This window comes from Myotis lucifugus, unplaced genomic scaffold (genome assembly GCF_000147115.1).
Source record: "Myotis lucifugus unplaced genomic scaffold, Myoluc2.0 scaffold_13, whole genome shotgun sequence".
In the NCBI taxonomy this organism is placed as follows: domain Eukaryota; kingdom Metazoa; phylum Chordata; class Mammalia; order Chiroptera; family Vespertilionidae; genus Myotis; species Myotis lucifugus.
Genome location: NW_005871061.1, coordinates 11,845,698 through 11,868,627, shown reverse-complemented (window position 1 = coordinate 11,868,627; position 22,930 = coordinate 11,845,698). Strand labels below are relative to the sequence as shown.

General features: G+C 41.8%; 1 pseudogene; it reads left to right on the top strand.

Annotated features, from left to right (window-relative positions):
- The first annotated feature begins 20,202 nt into the window (after positions 1–20,202).
- On the top strand, positions 20,203–22,094 carry LOC102429655 (annotated as a pseudogene).
- The last annotated feature ends 836 nt before the right edge of the window (positions 22,095–22,930 follow it).

Genomic DNA, 22,930 nt, shown 5'->3' with positions numbered 1-22,930 from the left:
CAGATGGATTTACTAAAGACTTTTACCAAACAGTTAAAGAAGAGAACACCTATTTTTTCAGGATTATTTATATACTTTTTTTAAATTAAAAAGTTAATTATAGTTGACATTCAATATTATATTGTTTTCAGGTGGTTAGACATTTCTATAACTTATAAGGTGTTCCCTCTTATAAGTTTTGACTCCCACTGACACCATATATAGTTAATACAATAATATTGACTGTATTCCCTAAACCACACTTGACATCTCTGTGACAATTTTGTAATTGCCAATTTGTGCTTCTTTTACCCAGCCACCAAACACCCTGTTACCTGGCAATCATCAGTTTGTTCTCTGTCTATGAGTTTGTTTCTGCTTTGTTTGTTCTTTTATTTTGTCATTTAGATTCCACATATAAGTGAAGGAATTGTATTTGTCTTTCAATGTCTGACTTATTCAACTTAGCATAATACCTTCTAGGTCCATCTATGTTGTCACTAATGGTAAAATTTCATTTTTTATGGCCAAGTAATATTCCATTGTATATACATGTACAAAAGCATCTTTACCTACTCATCTTTTGATTGGAGAATTTAATCCATTTATATTTAAGATAATTGTTGAGAGATCCAAGATGGCTGCCGACAGGACAGCAGGCTGCAAGATAGTGTGTGAGTGAGAGAACGAAAAAAGAGTGTGTGGACGTGCGGGGAGTGTCTGTATTTGTGAGTCAGGGACAGCTATATTCCAAGGGACTGTTGGGGACTGGCAGACCAGGCTCCCCTGGCTGGGCAGCCTCTACTGCTGCTGAAATCTCTCCCAGAGTCCCTGGCTCTGCTGCAGAGACTGCACCATCTTGAAGGGGAGAGTGGCTGTGATCGGAAGCCCAGCCTTAACTTCAACTTGGGAGATCTCAGATACCTCCCAGGACCCTACAACCACAATTCCCAGGGACCAGCTGCCTCAACTGCGAACCCAAGAACACTGGGACTACAGCCACCTTGACCATGGGCACCTAAAAAGTCTGTCCAGGGGGAAGACAAAGTGGCATGAATGCGCAGATGAGCCCTGTGCCTTCTCACAGAACAGATAGAAGGAACAGCTGAATCAAATGACATCTATCCAGAATTGGGGAATTAAACAAAGCTGGTGAAGCAATCTATGGATGAAAAGGTTAGATATTGCCTAGAGAAAGGTGACATCTGAGATCCAGGATGCGGGGAGAAACATGTGCGAAATGCACACAGTGGGAACTAGAGGCTCAGAGTAAGACTGTGACCCACAAAATCCATGGCTCTTGGGGTCAGTGTAGCCCAGTGGTCGGCAAACTGAGGCTCGCGAGCCACATGCGGCTCTTTGGCCCCTTGAGTGTGGCTCTTCCACAAAATACCAACTCCTGTGCATGGGCCATGAAGTTTCAATCGCACTGTACGTGAGCGCCCACACGTGGTATTATATATATATATATATACTAGTGGCCCAGTGCATGAAATTCGTGCACAGGGGTGGGGGTATCCCTCAGCCCGGCCTGCACCCTCTCCAATCTGGGACCCCTCAAAGGATGTCCTACTGCCAGTTTACAGGGATTGGGCCTAAACCGGCAGTCAGACATCCCTCTCACAATCCCAGACTGCTGGCTCCAACCACTCAGCTGCCTGCCCGCATGCCTGATTGCCCCTCACCACTCTGCCTGCCAGCCTGCTCACTCCCAAATGCTTCTCCACCAGCCTGATCACCCCCAACTGCCCCCCGTGCCAGTGTGCTTGCCCCCAACTGCCTTCCTGCCAGCCTGCTTGCCTCCAACTGTCCCCCCTGGTGGCCTGCGCGCCCCCACCTTCCCTCACCCCCATCTTTCCTCCCCACTGTCCTGCTCACTCCCAACTGCCTCCCTGCTGGCCTGCTCACTCCAAATTGCCCACCCCGCTGTCCTGATCACCTCCAACTGACCCCCACTGATGGCCTGCTCACCTCCAACTGGCCCCCCTGTTGGTCTGCTTACGCCCAATAGCCCAGCCCCCCATCAGCCTGATCACCCACAACTGCTGTCCCATCCTGGCCTGATCACCCAAAACTGCCTTCCCCTCTTGGCCTCTAACCACCTCTACCTCGGCCCCGCCACCATGGCTTTGTCCAGAAGAACGTCTGGAAAGTCTCCTGGAAGGTCTCCCAGTCTAATTAGCATATTATCCTGTTACTAGTATAGATAGAGGCCTGGTGCATGGGTGGGGGCCGGCTGGTTTGCCCTGAAGGGTGTCCCGGATCAGGGTGGGGGTCCCACTGAGGTGCCTGGCCAGCCTGGGTGAGGGGCTGGGAGCTGTTTGCAGGTTGGCCATAGCCCCTTCAGGGTGGGAGGGTCCTGCTGGGGTGCCTGGCCAGCCTGGGTGAGGGGCTGAGGGCCGTTTTCAGGCTAGGCACACCCCCCAGTGACCCAAGCTCACAGCCCCTCCTTTTTTTCTTTTCTTTTTTTTTTTTTCCCAGTGCCTCCTTTAGTGGAGGCCAAGGCAGGCTGGAAGCAGGTATCTGGTATTTATTTATCTTTGATAATTAAAACTTTGTAGCCTTGAGGGGAGGCCAGGGCTGGCCAGGGCAGGTGGGAAGCTTGGCTTCCTACATCGCCGGGGTCAACCCAAGCCTCCTGCTTACTCCAGCTCCATGGCCTCTGCCATCTTAGTTGGGATAATTTGCATACTCGTTCCTGATTGGCTGGTGGGTGTAGCAAAATGGTGGAGTGATGGTTAATTTGCATGTTTCTCTTTTATTAGTGTAGATTTTAATATATATATATTTTTTCTTTTTTTTTTTTTACTTTTCTTCTTATACACTCATTCTTTTTCTACGTTCTTTATACTGAATTGTGGCTATTTCCTCATTCATTCATTTCCTTGACCTTACCTTCTGGGAATAAGCACTGCTTCCTCCGATTCATCTGGGTGTTTGTTGTTTCGGTGTTTGTAGTTTACATATTTGGGATTAGCTGTTGTTGATAGTTTGCATTCATTTCTGGGTGTTTGTTGTTTCAAATTTTTGAATCAGCTGTTGTTCTATTGGAGTTTTCTCCCCATATACATATATTTCCCCCCTTCTTTTTCCTTCTGTTTCTTTTCTCACTTAAATTTTTTCCTTTTCTCAATATCATTTTTTGCACTCTTTTCTTTCCCCTAATTCTCTTTTCTCTGGTGGTCACTTTTATTTCGGGTTAATAGTATCGTGAATACTTTTGTGTTTGGTGCCCTGTGCATTGTGTCTTGTTGTGTTTTATTGTGTGCCTATTAGTCAACAAAGGAGAGAGATAGCTTCATCACCAGACACCCTGAGAGGAGCGAGCATGGGGAGACAAAGAAGGAGCCCGCATATAAAAGAAAAGGCCCAATCACCAGACAAGGAAGTAAGCGAAATGGAAGCAAGCAATATGTCAAAGAAAGAATTCAAAGCAACAGTCATAATGTCTCTGAAAAGGATGGAAGTCAAATTCAACAATATGTGTAAGAACCAAGAGGAAATAAAGAAGAATCAAGAAGAAATGAAAAATGACATCGTTGCAAAAAATAACTCAATTGAAAGTATCAATAGTAGACTAGAAGAAGCAGAGGACTACATCAGTGAGCTAGAAGACAAGGTAGGAAAAAATACCCAAGAAGAGAGGCATCTAAAAAAATACAAAAACTTAAAAAACAGGAGGAGGACCTAAGGGAACTTGGAGACAATATGGAACAAACAGCATCCACATAATAGGAGTGCCAGAAGAAGAGGAAACTGAGCAAGGAATAGAAAACCTGTTTGAAGAAACGACAGAAAACTTCCCTGATATTGCGAAGAAAAAAACTCACACAAGTCCAAGAAGCTCAGAGTCCCAAACAAGATGAAATCCAAAAGACCGACACCAAGACACATAATCATTAAATTGGCAAACACCAACAACAAAGTAAGAATCTTAAAGGCTGCCAGAGAGAGACAGAAAGTTACCTATAAAGGATCCCCCATCAGACTATCAACTGATTTCTCAACAGAAACACATCAGGCCAGAGGGTATAGAATGAAATATACAAAGTCATGCAAAGGAAGGGTCTGAATCCAAGAATACGGTACCCAGCAAGGCTTTCAATCAAAATTGAGGGTGAAATCCGGAGCTTCACAGACACAACAGGACTAAGGAAGATTATTATCACCAAACCAGCAAGGCAAGAAATGCTAAAGAGTCTGCTGTAAAAAGAAGAAATAGGAAGGGAAGTAGGAACACAGGCATAAAAAATAAAACCTGTGACAAACAAATACCTATCAATAATAACTTTAAATGTAAATGGATTAAATGCCTCAATCAAAAGAAATAGGGTAGTTGAGTGGATAAGAAAACATTACCGATATATCTGCTGTCTACAGGAAACCCACCTCAGAACAAAAAGCTCACACAGACTGATGGTGAAGGGATGGAAAAAGGTTTTTTTCAGGCGAATGGACATTCAAAAAAAAAAAAAACTGGGGTAGCAATACTTCTATCTGACAAATTAGACCTCAGAGTAAAGGCTATAACAAGAGATAAGGAAGGCCACTTTATAATACTAAAGGGAGCAATTCAACAAGAAGATATAACTCTGGTAAACATATATGCACCCAATACAGGAGCACCCAAATACATAAAAACACTTCTGCACAATATCAAGGGAGAGATTGACAGCAATACTGTCATAGTAGGGGACTTTAATACCCCACTAACACCACTGGACAAATCCATTAAACAAAAAAATCAGCAAAGAAACAACAATTCTAAATGACTCACTAGATCAGATGGAAATAATTGACATTTTCAGAACATTTCACTCCAAAGCCACAGAATATACATTCTTCTCAAGTGCACATGGGTCATTTTCAAAGATAGACCACATATTGGTAAACAGGCAAAGTCTCTTCAAATTTAAGAAGATAGAAATCATATCAAGCAACTTCTCAGATCACAATGGCATGAAACTAGAAATCAACCACAATAAAAACAATAAAAAATCAAACACCTGGAGGCTAAATAGCATCCTATTAAATAATGATTGGGTTACCAAAGTGATCAAAGAATAAATAAAAAGCATCATGACAACAAATGACAATGAAAACACAACAATCCAAAATCTATGGGACACAGTGAAATCAGTCTTCAGAGGGAAGGTCATAGCTCTACAGGCCTATCTCAAAAACAAGAAAAAATGGTAATAAATTATCTAATCCTATAACTCAAAGAGTTAGAAAGAGAGCAACAAAAAAAGCCCAGCATAAGCAGAAGGAAGGAAATAATAAAGATCACAGCATAGATAAACAACATAGAGCCAAAAAAATTAATAATAAACAATTCAAATTATCAACAAAACCAAGATCTGGTTTTTTGAAAGAATAAACAAGATTGATGAAACTCTAGCCAGGCTCACCAATAAGCAAGAGAGAGGACCCAAATAAACAAAATCAGAAATGAAAGAGGTGAAGTAACAAACAATCCCACAGAAATACAAATGATTATGAAAAAATACTATGAACAACTCTATTTCAAAAAATGGACAATCTAGATGAAATGGACATATTCTTAGAAAAACACAAGCTCCCAAAACTCAACCAAGAAGAATAAAAAAACCTGAATAGGCTGATAACTACCAAAGAAATTGAATCAGCAATCAAAAATCTTTCAGCAAACAAAAGCCCTGGTCCGGACTGCTTTACAGGGGAGATGGACCAAGCATTTGTGGAAGAACTAAAACCTATCCTCCTCAGACTATTCCAAAAAAATGAAGAGGAATGCACACATCCAAGCTCTTTCTATGAAGCCTGCATTACCCTAATCCCAAAACCAGATAGATACCACAAAAAAAGAGAACTACAGGCCAATATCTTTCATGAACATAGATGCTGAAATTCCACAACAAAATTCTAGCATATCAGATTCAGCATTACATTAGAAAGATCATACATCATGACCAAGTGGGATTTATTCCAGGGATGCAAGGATGGTACAATATCTGCAAATCAATAAATGTGATACATCACGTAAACTGAAAGACAAAAATCACATAATCATATCAATGGATGCAGAAAAAACATTTGACAAAATCAAACTCCCTTTCTTGATAAATACTCTCAGCAAAGTGGGAATAGAGGGATCATACCTCAACATAATAAAAGCCTTATATAACAAACCTACAGCCAACATCATACTCAATGGGCAAAAACTAAACTCATTTCCCCTAAGAACAGGAACAAGATAGGGATGCCCACTTTCATCACTCCTGGTCAATATAGTATTGGAAGTGCTAGCCATAGCGATCAGACAAGAAGAAGATATAAAAGGCATCCAAATTGGAAAAGAAGAAGTAAAACTGTCCTAATTCGCAGATGACATGGTACTATACATAGAATACCCCAAAGTCTCCATCAAAAAACTTCTAGACCTAATAAATGAATTTGGCAATGTAGAAGGATACAAAATTAACACCCAGAAAACTATGGCCTTTTTGTACACCAATAATGAACTCCCAGAAAGAGAAATGAAAAAAAAAATCCCATTATCCATTGCACCAAAAAAAAAAAAATTAAGATACCTAGGAATAAACTTAACTAAGGTGGTAAAAGACCTGTACTTGGAAAACTACAGGACATTGAAAAAAGAGATAGAGGAAGACATAAACAGATGGAGGAACATACCATGTTCATGGACTGGTAGAATCAACATCATTAAAATGTCCATACTACCCAAAGCAGTCTACAGATTCAATTCAATCCCTATTAAAATACCAATGGCATATTTCAAAGATCTAGAAGAAACTCTCAAAAAATTCATCTGGAATAAAAAAAAATACCCCGAATAGCCACAGCAATCCTGAGAAAGAAAAACAAAGTTGGAGGGATCACATTACCAGATATCAAGCTATATTACCATGCCACAGTTCTCAAAAGTGCCTGGTACTGGCACAAGAACAGACATATAGACCAATGGAACAGAACAGAGAACCCAGAAATCAAACCAAGCCATTATGCTAAATTAATATTTGACAAATGAGGCAATAAAATACTATGGACACAAAACAGTCTCTTTAGTAAATGGTGCTTGGAAATTTGGACAGATACATGCAAAAAAATGAAACGAGATCACCAACTTACACCATACATAAAAACAAACTCAAAATGGCTAAAGAACTTGAATGTAAGACGGGAAACCATAAAAATCCTACAATACTCCATAGGCAACAAAATAGCAGACATATGTTATAACAATATCTTTACAGACACAGCTCCTAGGGCAATGGAGACTAAGGAGAAAATAAACAAATGTGACTATATCAAAATAAAAAGCTTCTGCACAGCAAAAGAAACCATCAACAAAACAAGATAACCCACTGCATGGGAGAACCTATTTGCCAATGATATTTTCCATAAGGGTTTAATCTCCAATATTTACAGGGAACTCATACAATTTAACAAAAGGAAGATAAACAATCCAATCAAAAAATGGGCAAAGGATCTAAATAGACACTTTTTGAAAGAGGACATACAGAAGGCTGAGAGATATTAAAACATGCTCAAAGTCACTAATCAACAGAGATGCAAATCAAAACAACAATGAGACACCATCTCACACCTGTCATCAACAAATCAACAAACAACAAGTGCTGGTAAGGATGTGGAGAACAGGAAGCCTCCTGCACTCCTGGAGGGAATGCAGACTGGTACAGCCATTGTGGACAACAGTATGGAGTTTCCTCAACAAGTTAAAAATGGAACTCCTATTTGACCCAGTAATCCCACTTCTAGGATTATATCCGAAGAAACCAGAAACACCAATCAGAAACAATATATGCACCCTGTGTTCATAGCAGCACAATTTACAATAGCTAAGATTTGGAAACAGCCTAAGTGCCCATCAGCAGATGAGTGGATTAAAAATCTGTGGTACATCTACCCAATAGAATACTATGCTGCTTGAAAAAGAAGTAACTTTTACCATTTGCAACAGTTTGGATGGAACTGGAGAGCATTATGCTAAGCGAAATAAGCCAGTCGAAGATAAATATCACATGATCTCACTCATGTCATATATAATGATCAACATAATTTGATGAACAAGAATAGATCCAGAGACAAATGGTAGGAGAGGGGGGCGGGTTAGAGAGCAGCCAAAGGACTTAGGTGCATGCATATTAGCATAACCAATGGAAACAGACCCTGGGACGGTGGGGGCTTGCCCAGGGTGGGAATGGCTAAGGGAGTGGGTCAATTGTGGAAAAAGGAGACATATTTAAAACTTTGGACAATAAAAAAATAAAAATAAAATAATGAAAGATAATTGTTGATAGGTATGTAGTTATTGCCAATTTTATTGTTTTTATTATTATTCTTATTATTTTTAGTCTCTGTTCCTTTTTTATTCTGTTGTTCTCTTCTCTTGTATGTATGACTTTCTCCAGGTCACAAGGCTAAAGACAAATGAAATTCTCATGATTCTTATTAGAAATATTTGAATTTTGATAATCAGAAACATTTATTGTATTTGTGATAAATCTGTTTAGTATATGACTGTTTCTGTTTATATACCATCTAATATTCATTTGTCTCAAAGTAGGTCTCTGAAAGTAATTAGATTCCTATGTATTTTTTGGGATCGCAGTAAGTTATCAATTGATGCTACCTCTAAGAAGATATTTATTCTCACAAATGTGTATTGATCTTTTGTAAGCTATCAAGAACTCTGTGTAGGCTTATTAGCTATATTAGCATAGAAGTACTTTAAGCTGATTTTAGTGAAATAAGAGCCTATAAAAATGTGCAATAGATATATGTGTAAAATCTATCAATCTTGCATGATATTTAAAAAAATAGTTGGTGACGAGAGATTGTATTAATAAGGAAGAATTAGGCTTATATTAGCAAAAAGAAGTAGATGACTGAGGCCAGTGGTAGAATTAAATTTTATCATTTGAGATTTTAAAGAGATTTAAGGGATAAAGTGTGGTGTTTTGCTGAAGAATTAATATAAACAATATTAATAATTTCAAAAGAGCTTTACTTGGGTCTTTGCCTTATGTTCAGGTTGCTTGTAGTAGTGACAGAGACATATTTGGGGTACTACACAGATAAGGACAGAAACAGGTAAATAAAAAATTGAGGCCTTAGCTGGTTTGGGTCAATGGTTAGAGCGTCGGCCTGCAGACTGAAGGGTCCCAGGTTCGATTCCAGCCAAGTGCACATGCCTGGGTTGCGGGCTCCATCCCCAGTGGGGGGCGTGCAAGAGGCAGCCAATCAATGATTCTCTCTCATCATTGGTGTTTCTATCTCTCTCTCCCTCTCCCTTCCTCTCTAAAATCAATAAAATATATATAAAAAAATTGAGAATGAAATGAACATAAAAGAGGAGAGCAGAATACTAATGAATTCCAAAGTTTCAGTAGGTCTTCAGAAACTAAAAATTGACAATGGTTGAGGACAAAGCAAAACAAAACATTGGGACAAATGGTTAATGAGACCATTAGGATGTGGTCAAACCAAATAATCAAACTAATATATTTTAATGTATAAAGACTAAATATTTTGGCAAAATACCTGAATCTTTTTGTTATATGTAACTTCTTCAAAGTTTCAGTCTTTTGTTTCTAAAAGAACCTCTAATTTTCTATTGTTGATAAAAATGATTCCACATACCAAATTGATTTTCACATGCTCAGGAATTAGTATCTTCCTTTGAAGAATGGATATGAAAAGGACTTACTGTCTTACTGAGATTTGTTATTGTGCTTAAACTCTTACAATCTTAGGTGGTGATATTTAATTATATTATTGGCTCCAGTCATCTACTTCTTTTTGCTCATATTGTGGCTCCAAAATGGTGTCAGTGATGAAGGATTTACTCTTCTAGAGCAAAATAAAAATAACACTGATACCTGAAAGAGCACAAGCTCAAATAAATCAGCATAGTTTGAACTCTGTCTCCTTCACTTTCTAGCCATATAGTACCTACCACCTAGTATTAATAGAGTAAATGTTAATGATTATATATACTATCATCATTGTTATTTTTGTTGTTTGTCATTATGTTAGAAAAAAAATGAACAGTTAATAGTGCAGACACTATAATCCATCTATCTGACTACCAGTTCTGTCACATGTAAGCTCTGTGATCTTCATGAAGTCTCTTGACTTCCCTGAGCTTCACTTCCCTCTTTCATTGAATGGAGATAGTAATCACCATATTTCATTTAATTTAGTGAAATTTAAGTAAAATAATTACCATAAAGTGTTTAAATTAGTGCTTAGTACATTATAGATACTGAATATTAGCTATTATTTCTTATGGAAAACTTTACATTTATTCTTTAGATTTGGGTACTTCCTATTTTTGGAGTATTAAAGTGGTAAGTGTGTGTGTGTGTGTGTGTGTGTGTGTGTGTGTGTGTGTGAAATCATAGCACCGTTACAAAGTAGAGTTAAAAATATATCCATACTTGAAAAAACTATATGTATGCCATCACCTTGTTTTAAAACATAACATATGAATACAAAATTTGATATACTAGTATTTGTAAAACCAATGGTTTAGGAGATGTATATTATTGAGAAGATAGTTTATTACTTGCAGTTCCAAAGAGGTGAGTTCATGTGATGGACGGGGGTCCACAGGAAGCACAGGTGAGTCAGGAGAAAAACTAACTTTGAGAAAGAGCCTTTACTATGGTTGCCACAGGAAAGAATGAGTGACACAAGGTAAGCAGGTTTAGGACTATCTCCTTTGAATAATTTCAGTGGGCTCTGGGGTATAAGGGTTTTTCCTAGTTGTCTTGGTTGATTTGTACAGATGTTCCTTGACTAAGGATGGGGTTACATCCTGATAAACCCATTGTAAATTGAAAATATCATAAGTCGAAAATGCATTTAATATACCTCATGTAAAGAAACATCATAGCTTAGCCTGCCCTAGCCTATCTTAAATGTACTCAGAACAATACATTAGCCTACCGTTGGTCAAAACCATCTAACACAAAGTCTGTTTTATAATAAAACTAGAGGCTTGGTGCACAAAAATTTGTGCACTGGGGGGGGGGGGTCCCTCAGCCCAGCCTGTGCTCTCTCGCAGTCTGGGACCCCTCAGGAGATAACGACTTGCTGGCTTAGGCCTGCTCCTGGGTGGCAGAGGGCAGGCCCAATCCCTAGGTGCAGCCCCTGGTCGGGCTCAGAGCAGGGCTGATTGGGGAGTTGGGGTGCCGCCCCCTGTCATGCACAGAGCAGGGCGGATTGGGAGGTTGTGATGCCACCCTCAGTCACGCTCAGGGTAGGGCCGATTGGGGGGTTGGGGCACCGCCCCCTGTCACACTCAAGGCAGGGTCGATGGGGAGGTTGCGGCGCAACCCCCTGTCATGCACAGAGCAGGGCCAATCAGGGGGTTGGGGCGCTCCCCCCTGTCACGCACAGAGCAGGGCCGATCAGGGGGTTGGGGAGCTCCCCCCTGTCACGCACAGAGTAGGGCTGATAGGGGAGTTAGGGCACTGCCCCTGTCACACACAGAGCTGCAGGGCGATCAGGGGGTTTGGGCGCTGCCCCCTGTCACGCTGATCCGGTGCCAGGAGGCCTCGCGGTTCCGCTGATCCCAGTGCTGGGAGGCATATTACCCTTTTACTATATAGGATAGAGGCCTGGGGGCCGGCTGGTTTGCAGTGAAGGGTGTCCTGGATCAGTGTGGGGGTCTCCACTGGGGTGCCTGGCCAGCCTGGATGAGGGGATGATGGCTGTTTGCAGTTGGTCACACACCCTTCAGGGTGGGGGTCCCCACTGGGGTGCCGGCCAGTCTGGGTGAGGGGCTGAGGGCTGCTTTCAGGCTGGAAGTTGTTGACTGAAGCTCCCAACCGCTCCTTTTTTTCTTTCTTTTTTTTTTATTTATTCTGGGCCAGCTTTAGCTCTGGCTCTAGCTCTGAGGCTTCCGCTGCTGATTGCGTTCTATAATCGAAACAATGTATAACTCCAGCTCTGAGATCCCGGCTGGCAGAAAGCTGGTTTCTGGGGTTTTGTTTAGCTTCTATATTTGTTACAAAGTTTCTTGGAGTTGCAGCTCAGAGGCCGGCAAGTCAGGCGGGGAACGTTGGAGTCTGCAGTCCCTTGAGCAAGCAAGCCTCATGTTCGCTTCCAGCTGCCTGGCTGCCGGCCGCCATCTTGGCTGACAGTTAATTTGCATAAGGATATGCTGATTAGCCAATGGGAAGGGTAGCGGTCGTACGCTAATTACCATGTTTCTCTTTTATTAGTGTAGATGTTGAATATCTCATGTAATTTATTATGTGTATTTATTCTACACCATCATAAGGCAAAACCATTTAAGTCATAGATTGACTGTATTTGCAAAGCATGAACTTGGGAGGAAAATGTTTTCTGAGGTGGGAAGGAATGGGGATTGACCAATGAGGCCAAGGCAAGGTGACTCAGGCATATTATGGGGTTGTCTAAAATACATGTACAGCAGATGTCAAAGTATCAAATTTGCAGAAGCTAGAAACATTGTTAATAAACTTCCTCAAACTCTTAATTTTTTTTCTTATTTTTTATTGATCAACGAAATCCAAGTCTGGAATCCACAAGTGACATCCTACCACTTACTGAGTTGTTCTTGAGAATGCATTAAATTATTATTTAACAAATGAGTGAATATATACCCTAAAATGTATGTGATTCTAATTTTGTCTATATCCTTAATACATTTTCTCCAAAGTTTAAGTAAATTATTGAAAAAAAAAACATTCAATCCTGTGGAATTATTAATTTTTCTTTTTCTTTTGTCCTTCTTGTTACCAAACACCTTTGAAGAGTTTAATAGAATAGAAAGAGCTTTATGAAGCATTGGCAATATAAAATAACATAAAGATAAATAATGCATATGTCTCTTATTGATATAGTTAAGTAAATATGCTTTATTTAAGGCAAAATTGCAGAGTGCTTAGAAACATAAAATCTAAACATTAGGTTTATATTATGGCATCTAAACTTTACAATTAAATACATTACCATTAATAGAAATCAGTCTAAATATAACATATGAGAGGTCTGGTGCACGAAATTCGTACATGGGTGCAGTCCCTAAGCCTGGCTGGCGATGGAAGCACAAATGTCTGGTGTGGAAGGGCAGGTCCCAGCTGACCTTTGGGCCCTGGGCATCACCTAGGCCCCTGCGTGCTCCCCTCTGCCTGAGTCATGGTGCTTGAGTCCCCACTTGGAGATGCAGTGAGTGCAGCTAGACACCGCAGGCCAGGGCACAGCATGGGCCTCTGGGCCACCCAGTGGCACTGCATAGAAGCTGGGTGGGCAGCCCGCACTCTCCAGGCCCACCTTGCAGATCACGAGGAGCCGCCCAGCCCCTGCGGTCCCAGTGACTGAGGCCCAGCTCACTTGGAACAGGCTGTGCAGGTGCAGGGAGGGCTCCTCATGGGCGCTGGTACCTAAGCACAGGGGCTTCCCTGGCACATGAGCCCTGGCATCCCAGGAGAGGGTAGCGGGGGGAGTGAGAGCAACCTCTGCAGACACCTCGCATTCTCACCGCACCTCCGTCCCTATCACCCCCCCCCCCAGGTAGCCAGCGAGAGGTCACAGCCCCTCACCCTGCGACACATCGTCGATGCCCACCATGTTCCCTGCCGCCCCCTGGTGGTCAGCACATGTCATAGCGAGCGGTCAAACTCCTGGGCTCTGGGTTGAACTCCTGTTCAAATGACCGCCCGAGGGGACAATTGGCATATTAGGCTTTTATTATATAGGATAGTGGATGGAAACTTGAAGTAGTTCCACATTTTTGTAGTGAGAATCAAAACCATCTACACACATTCAGCTTCTGATTGATGTTAATGACCATACTACTAGATTGGCTTCCCTAACATGACTTTACTATTTCAACTCTTTTAAGTAAATATATTTTATTGATTTTATAGAGGAAGGGAGAGAAAGACAGAGATAGAAACATCAATGATGAGAGAGAATCATTGATTGGCTGCCTCCTGCATGCCCCACACGGGATCGGACCCACAACCCTGGCATGTGACCTGGAATCAAACTGTGACCTCCTGGTTCATAGGTCAACATTCAACCACTGAGCCATGCAGGCCAGGCACTATTTAGACTCTTACTCAAGATGATAACAGTTGCAAATAATTTTATTCTTCCTTTCAAGAACTTCCCAAACTCATTTTAAATTGCTCACTTTTCCAATAGTCTCAAATTACTGAGTACATTCTTCTAATCCCTTACCTCAAAACCTGCACCTTGTTGTGTCTCTAATCCTTAATTATTCCAACATGATCAGTGCCCAATTCTAATTAAGCCCACACATTAAAGAAACTATCTCAAAACAGATCCTAACACTTCATAAAAATTGTGAATTTGTCCTCCCCACTACAGACACTATTTTTTTTCATGTAAATGTATTAAGTATTAACGATAAGGACTTCATGTAAAGACTACCAAGATTGTGATATACATTATCACAGGGAACAACAAATTCAACTTTGCTTTATCAATAGGTTTAAAGTTGATACTTTCAAGAAGCAAGCTTTGGAAAATAGGAATATATATTGAAGTAAATTCTCTGTATTTTATTGCAATGGATTTTAAGTGTCTTGTTTTTCATGTTTTATCCTCTTTTTAAATTATAATGAGACATCTAAAAACCAAAGCCTGAAGAAAGTGAAAATAATCAAGATTTAAATTTAAAAACAGGTTGCTTCTGCTGTTCTGCTGCCAATAATTTTGTGAGGCTAATTTTCCCCTCCAAACCTTTGTGATTATGTGTATACCATGTGGAGAATCTCAATATTTCATTTTCAGAAAAGGCTTCTTACCCCATAGTTTATCATTTATATTGTATACAAAAACATACATTCAGCCAGATACTTTTGGAAACATTTTTAATATACTAAAAAGTGCAGAAAAAATAACAACATTGCATTCCTTACAATAACATTAACCTACCACCCTGAGTTAACAAATGCTTCTATTGCTATATTTGCCTCATATTAAGCAAAATGTCAGATCATCTTGAAACAGCCTTTGTTTATCTCCAATCCTGTTTCCCTCATTCCCTCTGTGGGAGCAACAAACATTATGAAATTGGTATGTATTCTCCTTTCAACTTTTTAAAAATGTAGTTTTACTATATAAATTAACATTTATTAAATATATATTTGTTTGTTTTATAACTTTAAATTTGCATTGTGACATCATGCTATCCTTTTTTTTCACAATTTGTTCTGACAAAAATTATGTGCTAAGACTGTTTTACAGATGTGAGGCAGGATAGTAAGAAGCCAGGAAAATTCCTTAACAAGTGGAATGGAAAAACTGAGACAGATAGCTGATTCAAACTCATCTCATCCAGATAGCTGATGCAATGACCAATGACCCCCTACCCTAGCACCAACCTATCGGTAGAGTTCATGACCTTGACCCTATATGTTTATTTTGATTAATCAGCATTTTAAAGGACATACCTGAAAAGCTGTTGTATATTCTATTGAGATCTATCCTAAAATTCCCGCCTTTAGAAAATAGATGCAAACCCTTAAAACAAAGGACCCAATGCACGGTCTTTCATGCCCACACTGTACCCCCTTCCTTTCTAAGTCATGTATCTTTGATTTCTTTCTCCAAGGGTCTTTCTTTTGCCTTGGTAACTTTTTTCTTGAGTCCATGCAGCCCATTGGTTCACTTCTCCTGCCTCTGTAACTTTCTTTCTTTCTTTCTTTCTTTCTTTCTTTCTTTCTTTCTTTCTTTCTTTCTTTTTTCTTTCTCTCTCTCTCTCTCTCTCTCTCTCTCTCTCTCTCTCTCTCTCTCCTCTCCTTTCTTTCTTCCTTTTCTTTTCTTTTTTGTGATTCGAACCTGAGGATATTTTTCCATTTATTTTTAGAGAGAGTGGAAGGGAGGGGGAGAGACAGAGAGAGAGAGAGAGAAATATCGATGTGAGAGAGACACATCAATTGGTTGTCTCTCACACACGCCTCGATAGAGCCTGCAACTGAGGCACTTGCCCTTGATTGGAATCAAACCTGGGACCCTCCGACCCTTCTGTCCATGGGCTGACACTCTGTCCACTGAGCCAAACTGACTAGGGCTCTGACTTTCTTTCTAAACGGCCAAGACAGCTCCTTCTAGGCTCAGTCCTGTTGCTGTGATCTTGCCTTTTCTATCTTAAACCTTTCCTTTGTTTCAGTGTCCCTAGCTTTAATAAACCTATTCTAAAAGTCACCTGGAATTAAAATTGTGAAATATTTCCTGCACAAAGTCAAGAACTGAGTGAAAGCCGATACAGTTGTCAACATATGCAGTTATAATCCAATTTTAGTTGATATAGAGAATTACATTTTATTGAATGTATTATTTTAATGTGTTTTTTTAAGTTACCCATATACTTACTGCCTCATGTGTTTGAGGAGTTCAGTTCTTGGTTAAAAACTAATGTGTGATTTCTCAGGCCTGTTCATAGGCAATTACAAAAATTTGACATGGCAGGCCTCAAGGGGAAGGCCACCCTTCCAATGTTAGACTTGGGACCCAGCCAGAGCATCTAGGTCTCTAAAGGGAGTTACAGACAAAGACTCGGGCTCCCTTAGCTAGTCATGTTCTTCACATATTTTCATTCCTAGTCCCATTCCTTCATTCCTAGCTCTCTTTATCTGAGGCCTTCAGGCGCCTCTGGCAAGGCCTCCTTATCAGGGAAGAAGAGGGAAAACTTGAAGACACTTTTCTCTGACAAGAGAAATGTTCTAAATTAAATTCAGTGGGTCAGAAAGTGGAGGAGAGAGATAAGGGAGGTGAATCAATAAATGGCCGCTGGCCAAAACCAACAAATGACTACTCACATTCCTGAATGTATGTTTAAATTTTGAATCAACTTCCAGGCTTCTATCTAGAAAGAATACCAAACACCATACACCACCACATCCTCTTTACACATGAACTTTCTGGCATGTTTGCCACAACCAGTCCAGAAACTGCAAATACTTCTTCCTTGTGGGCCATGCACCTATCCCAGAACTGTCCTCACTTCACCTTTTCCTGACCCCTTTATCTATAAACAATGCAAATTCTTTCAAAACCACTTACATCTTTCTTTGCCAAACTCATTGAATAAAAGAGCCCTGTCTACCTCAGGACTGCAGGCATGTTTCTCTTTTCCACCTAGCCCTGCTGCTGGTAGTTTAGGCTGCATACCCCAAGACCTGGTCCTTTTCCTGGCTAGCATATGGGTCAATAATCCCTTTCTGTAAGGATAATTTCTGGCCTCATATGTTTTTTGTTTAATATTTCCACTCTGAGCTCAGTACACAGTACTTTCCATTGCTAAATCCCTCCCTTTTTCCTCCCTTCTGGCCTTGGGTTCATAAAACTTCTGGAGCCTTTTTTGTTGTTGTTCAGGGCTCTTTAAAAAGTGCAATGACTCTGACCCCATATGCATGCTGATCTACCTGATTCTTGATGAGTATGCAGTTCCTTAGAGGGAAATGGAAAAGGAGCGGTCAGTACTTTTTTCAGTTTAGTCTTTTGCCTATACCAGTGGTCTGCAAACTCATTAGTCAACAGAGCCAAATATCAAGAGTACAACGATTGAAATTTCTTTTGAGAGCCAAATTTTTTAAACTTAAACTATATAGGTAGGTACATTGTTATTAACTTAATTAGGGTACTCCTAAGCTGGCCTTTGCTAAAAAAACGTCCTCAATCTGATTGAGGTACGTTCCCTGAGGTCGACCCTTTCCAACTCTCCCATCCACACTCATCTTGTAGCCAGTCTCACTCAACTCGTGCATGAATCACGCACACCTGCCTCCCCCGCTCCCATCGCCCGACTGACCGACAACCCCCACTTCTTCTAAAGCCACTTCTTCAAAATAGACTTGCCCAGGCGAAAACCGACTTCTGCGCATGGGCCACGAAGTTTCAATCACACTGTATGTGCACGCCTGCAGGTGGTATTTTGTGGAAGAGCCACACTCAAGGGGGCAAAGAGCCGCATGTGGCTCACGAGCCACGGTTTGCCAACCACTGGCCTATACCATTGCAGTAAGAAGTCAAAGACCCATTTTGGCTTGTTGTTTAATTGGCTATTCTGGATATTTGACAGCCAAGCTCTCTTTTCTGGCTCAGCTGAGCTCTTCCTGACAGTGTTATTTTTATATTTTTTCACTCTTTGAAAAAAATAGTAAAATGGAAAATTTTATATATATCTCCTTTTTTCCATGTGTGAGGCTCTCTATGGTATATGACTAGAAATGGAAATACTTACTGGAAAATTACATGCAATTTTAATTTCACTAGATATTTCCTAATTCATATAAAAAGGATTGTATCAATTACACTCCCATCAACAGTGAGTGAAAGTTCCTAATTCTCTATATTGTCTTTGACACTAAGTATTGTCTAACTTTTTAATATTTCTGTCTGATGAGTGTGAAATTATATATAATTTTGCTTTAATTTGCATTTAATTAATTATTAATGATTTTGAGTATACATTTCTTAACTATTTTGATTTCTTCTCCTATGACTTGCTTGGTTATGTGTTTGGTCAATGTTTTGTTTGAGGATATTTTTATTATTATTTTTTGTTGTTGTTGTTGTTTTTTAGGATATTTTTATTAACATGTTGGTGTTCTATTATATGTTTCAAATGTATTCTCCCAGAATGTGGTTCTTATTTGTTTATGTTATATTTTGTCATTCAGAATGTATCAGCACTTTATGAGTTGTGCATTTGTGTTTAATTTAATCGTTTCCTACCCTGAGGTCATAAATGTTTTAAAATTTTGTTTTTGATATTTAAAAACTTTTTATGGGTCACAGATGTATTAGTCATTTGTAATCCATTGCCACATAATAAATTAACAGAAATTTAGCTACTTAGAGCAGTGCACTTTTATCCTATATAATAAAGAGGTAATATACAAATTAACACTCATACCCTCACAAGATGGCTGCCTACAACCAGGTTGGCAGAGGGGTTAGTGGGGGACAACCAAACGACTGAACAGGCAACCTGTGTGGGGCGACCAGGCCGGCAGGAGGGTTAGTGAGGGACAACTAAATGACTGGACAGCAGGCTGCGTAGGGCTACCAGGCTGGTAGGGGGGCCATGGGAGAAACCAGGCCGGCAGAGGGGGGCAGTTGGGGGCAACCAGGCTGGCAGGGGGGGCAGTTAGGGGCAACCAGGCTGGCAGAGGGTGGAAGTTGGGGGCAACCAGGCTGACAGGGGAAGCAGTAAGAGGCAACCAGGCCAGTGGGGGGGGGGGGGCAGTTAGTGGCGACCAGGCTGGCAAGCAGGTGAGTGATTAGGAGCCAGGGGTCCAGGATTGTGAGAGGGATGTCCGACTGCCGGTTTAGGCCCAATCTCTGGCAATCGGACCATCCCCCAAGGGGTCCCTGATTGGAGAGGGGTGCAGGCTGGGCTGAGGCAACCCCCTCTCCATGCACAAATTTTTGTGTACCGGGCCCACAAGTATATAGCATAAAATTATAGCTCTGATCATCCCCTAACCACTCGCCTGACTGCCTGATTTGCCCCCTAACCTCTCTGCCTGCCTGCCCTGATCACCCCCCAACTGCCTCCTCCTGATGCCTGATCTCACCCCAACTGTCTTCTCTGCAGGCCAATTTGGTTCTGATTGGTCGGTTTCTATTGCCAGTCAGTGTCAAAAGCTCTGCCTCCTAGGCAGCCATTGGCTTTCACAGTTCACCCAGATTTGGTTCTGATTGGTTGATTTCTATGCCAGTCAGCATCAAAAGCTCCGCCTCTTAGGCAGCCATTGACTCCTCACAGTTCACCCAGATTTGGTTCTGATTAGTCAGTTTCTATGACAGTCAGCATCTCTGGGCCTATCTGCAGGCCTGATCAGAGAGGCAGAGCTGATCAGCTGCCCTCGTGGAGGCCTGGAGAGAAACAGAGGTGCAGCTGCTGGCTAAGCCCAGAGAGAAAGAGAAAGGCAATGGCTGATCAATAGCTGCCACAGAGGTTGCAGATCAGACCCTGCCTCTTTCTCTCAGCCTGATCTGCAGCCCCCTCTAGAGTCAGTGCTGGGTCATGCGCCCACACCAGCTGCAATCAGTGCTGGGTTGCCACAGCAACCCAGCTCTGACTGCAGAGCTGACTTCTGGTGTTCGGTAGTTATAGACCCTGGGTTTTTATATCCTATCTAATAAAAGGGTTATATGCAAATTAACCATCACTCCATCACAAAGATGGCGGAGCCCATAGCCATAAGATGGCGGAGCCCAGTCCCCTCAGGCCTGCTGGAGTCCCCAGTCCTTTTAGCCCGGACTGATTATTATGGCAAGCGGACCGAGAAGGTTTTCAGCAAGTGTGAGAAGCAAGTGTGAGAAGCAAGTGTGAAAAGCAAGCCTTGGCAGGATCGAGGGAGACCCGGTGGGTTCAGGGCTGCTGCTGCCCAGGGAGGCCCTTGGAGTTTGGTTCTGAAACTGCAGGGACCCGCTCCACTGTGGGCTGGGGAGGAAGCGCCACTGCCTCCAGCCCTGTGCCAGGTCCCTGGTTAAGGAAGCAGGTCCAAGTTGCAGCCATGAGGCCTGGCGGGGCTGTCTTACCCTGACCATCATGGCTGAGCTCTGGCAGGGGTGGCGAGCACCTCTGGGATCACCGTCTGTGCCTGGGATCACTGTCTGCCCCCGTGCCACCTGCAGACACCGGTGGAGCAGGTGCGGGTTGAACATTTTAATAAAAATGGGATGCCTGCACCCCACCCCACTGTGTCCTGGTCCTTGGCAAGGAGAGGGCAGCGGAATTGGGGGCTCAGCCTTGGGACCCCATTAGGAAGCACTGGGGCTCAAGAGGGGCTGTACATGGTTCACACTTATGAGTTCAGGATCTATGATAATGTGAATAATTCAATCATTTACAATAAAAACACATGAATACGTGAATTCACTAATGATAATGTTAAACTTCATGGAAAAAATAGTCCTTTGAATTTTTGGTGGTTAGAAATTAAAGACCTCAAATCATGTAGCAACCTGCAGGCATGATATAAGGAAGAGGTGCTGAATCACCAGGACGCTGAGGGCCAGCTGCTGCAGGCTTACAAAGGTGCAGACGAGGCGGCTCTCACTGATGCTGAGCTCACAGAGTGCATCAGCAGCCTGATGGACCAAATCACCTTTCTGAAGAAGGTGCACGAAGAGGAGATCGCTGAGCTGCAGGCACAGATCCAGTACAATCAGATCTCTGTGGAGATGGACGTGCTCTCCAAGCCCAACCTCTCCACCACACTCAAGGACATTCGCCCCCAGTATGAGAAGCTGGCTGCCAAGAACATGCAGAATGCCAAAGAATGGTTCAAGAGCCACTTCACCGTGCTGACCGAGAGCACTGCCAAGAACACCGAAGCAGTGCACGCTGCCAAGGATGAGGTTCTGAGAGCCGCTGCCTGCTCAAGGCCAAGACCCTGGAAATGGAAGCATGCCGGGGCATGAACGAAGTGCTGGAAAAGCAGCTGCAAGAGCTGGAAGATAAGCAGAATGCCAACATTAGTGCTATGCTGGACACAATCAACAAATTAGAAAATGAATTGAGAACTACAAAGAGTGAAATGGCATGATATTTAAAAGAATACCAGAACCTCCTCAATGTGAAGATGGCTTTGGACATTGACATTTCAGCTTATAGGAAACTCCTAGAAGGTGAAGAGACCTGGCTCAGTTTCACCAGTATAGGAAGCATAGCCAGCGGTTACTCCCATTATTCCCAAGTCTTTGGCCAATCTGCCTACAGTGGTTTACAGACCAGCTCCTACTTGATGTCTGCTCATTCCTTCCCTTCTTACTACACAAGCCATGTCCAGGAGGAGCAGATTGAGGTGGAGGAGACCATTGAGGCTGCAAAAGCCAAGGAAGCTAAGGATGAACCCCCCTCTGAAGGAGAAGCTGAAGAGAAAGAGAAGGAGAAGGAAAAGCCTAAGGAAGAGGAAGGAGAGGAAGAGGAAGAAGGTGCCAAGGAAGAATTTGAGGACACAAAGGAGGAAGAAGTAAGTGAAGGTGAAGGAGAAGATGCCCAAGAAGTTGAGGACAAGAAGAAAGATGAAGTTGCTGGGGAGGAGCAAGCAACCAAGAAGAAAGATTGAGCCCCCCTTTCCTTAATTATTTCAGGAATAATCCTCCCGAAACCAGGTCAACCCCATCACCAACCAAGCAGTTGAGTTCACGATATTATATGAATTAAGAATTCAAATATGCAACATTCTGAGGTGACTCAGGTTGGACATTAAATGTTGCACTATGACTTTTCTCCTTATGCAGAGTATCTGTTTGCTTGTAGAGTGGCTTCCTGGGCTCAAGAGGGGCTGTACATGGTTCACACTTATGAGTTCAGGATCTATGATAATGTGAATAATTCAATCATTTACAATAAAAACACATGAATACATGAGTTCACTAATGTTAATGTTAAACTTCATGGAAAAATAGTCCTTTGAATTTTTGGTGGTTAGAAATTAAAGACCTCAAATCATGTGCAATAAACAGTAAATAAAGTTACACTGAATGACAAAAAAAAATACATCAAGGGCCAGGAAACGTTCAAAGAACTGGAGAACCATTCCCAAATCAGGAAGGGAAGTCACAGGGTGTATATTATTGTTGTGAATACAGTATTTCCTACTAATTGCAACATATACAATGTAATGTATTAGATGCCTTCCTATCACATGAAGTACGTATTCTCATAGAGTAATATTGGTAGATATGTTATCATTATGGCGGTATGTCATATCCTATCTATACTAATAAAAGGGTAATATGCTAATTAGACCATGAGACTTTCCAGACGTCTTTCTGGACAAAGCCATGGTGGCGGGGCCAAGGTAGAGGCAGTTAGGGTTGATTAGGTCAGGAGGGGAGGGCATTTGGGGGTGATCAGGCTGGCGGGGGAGGAGCAGTTGTGGGCGAGTAGGCCAGCAGA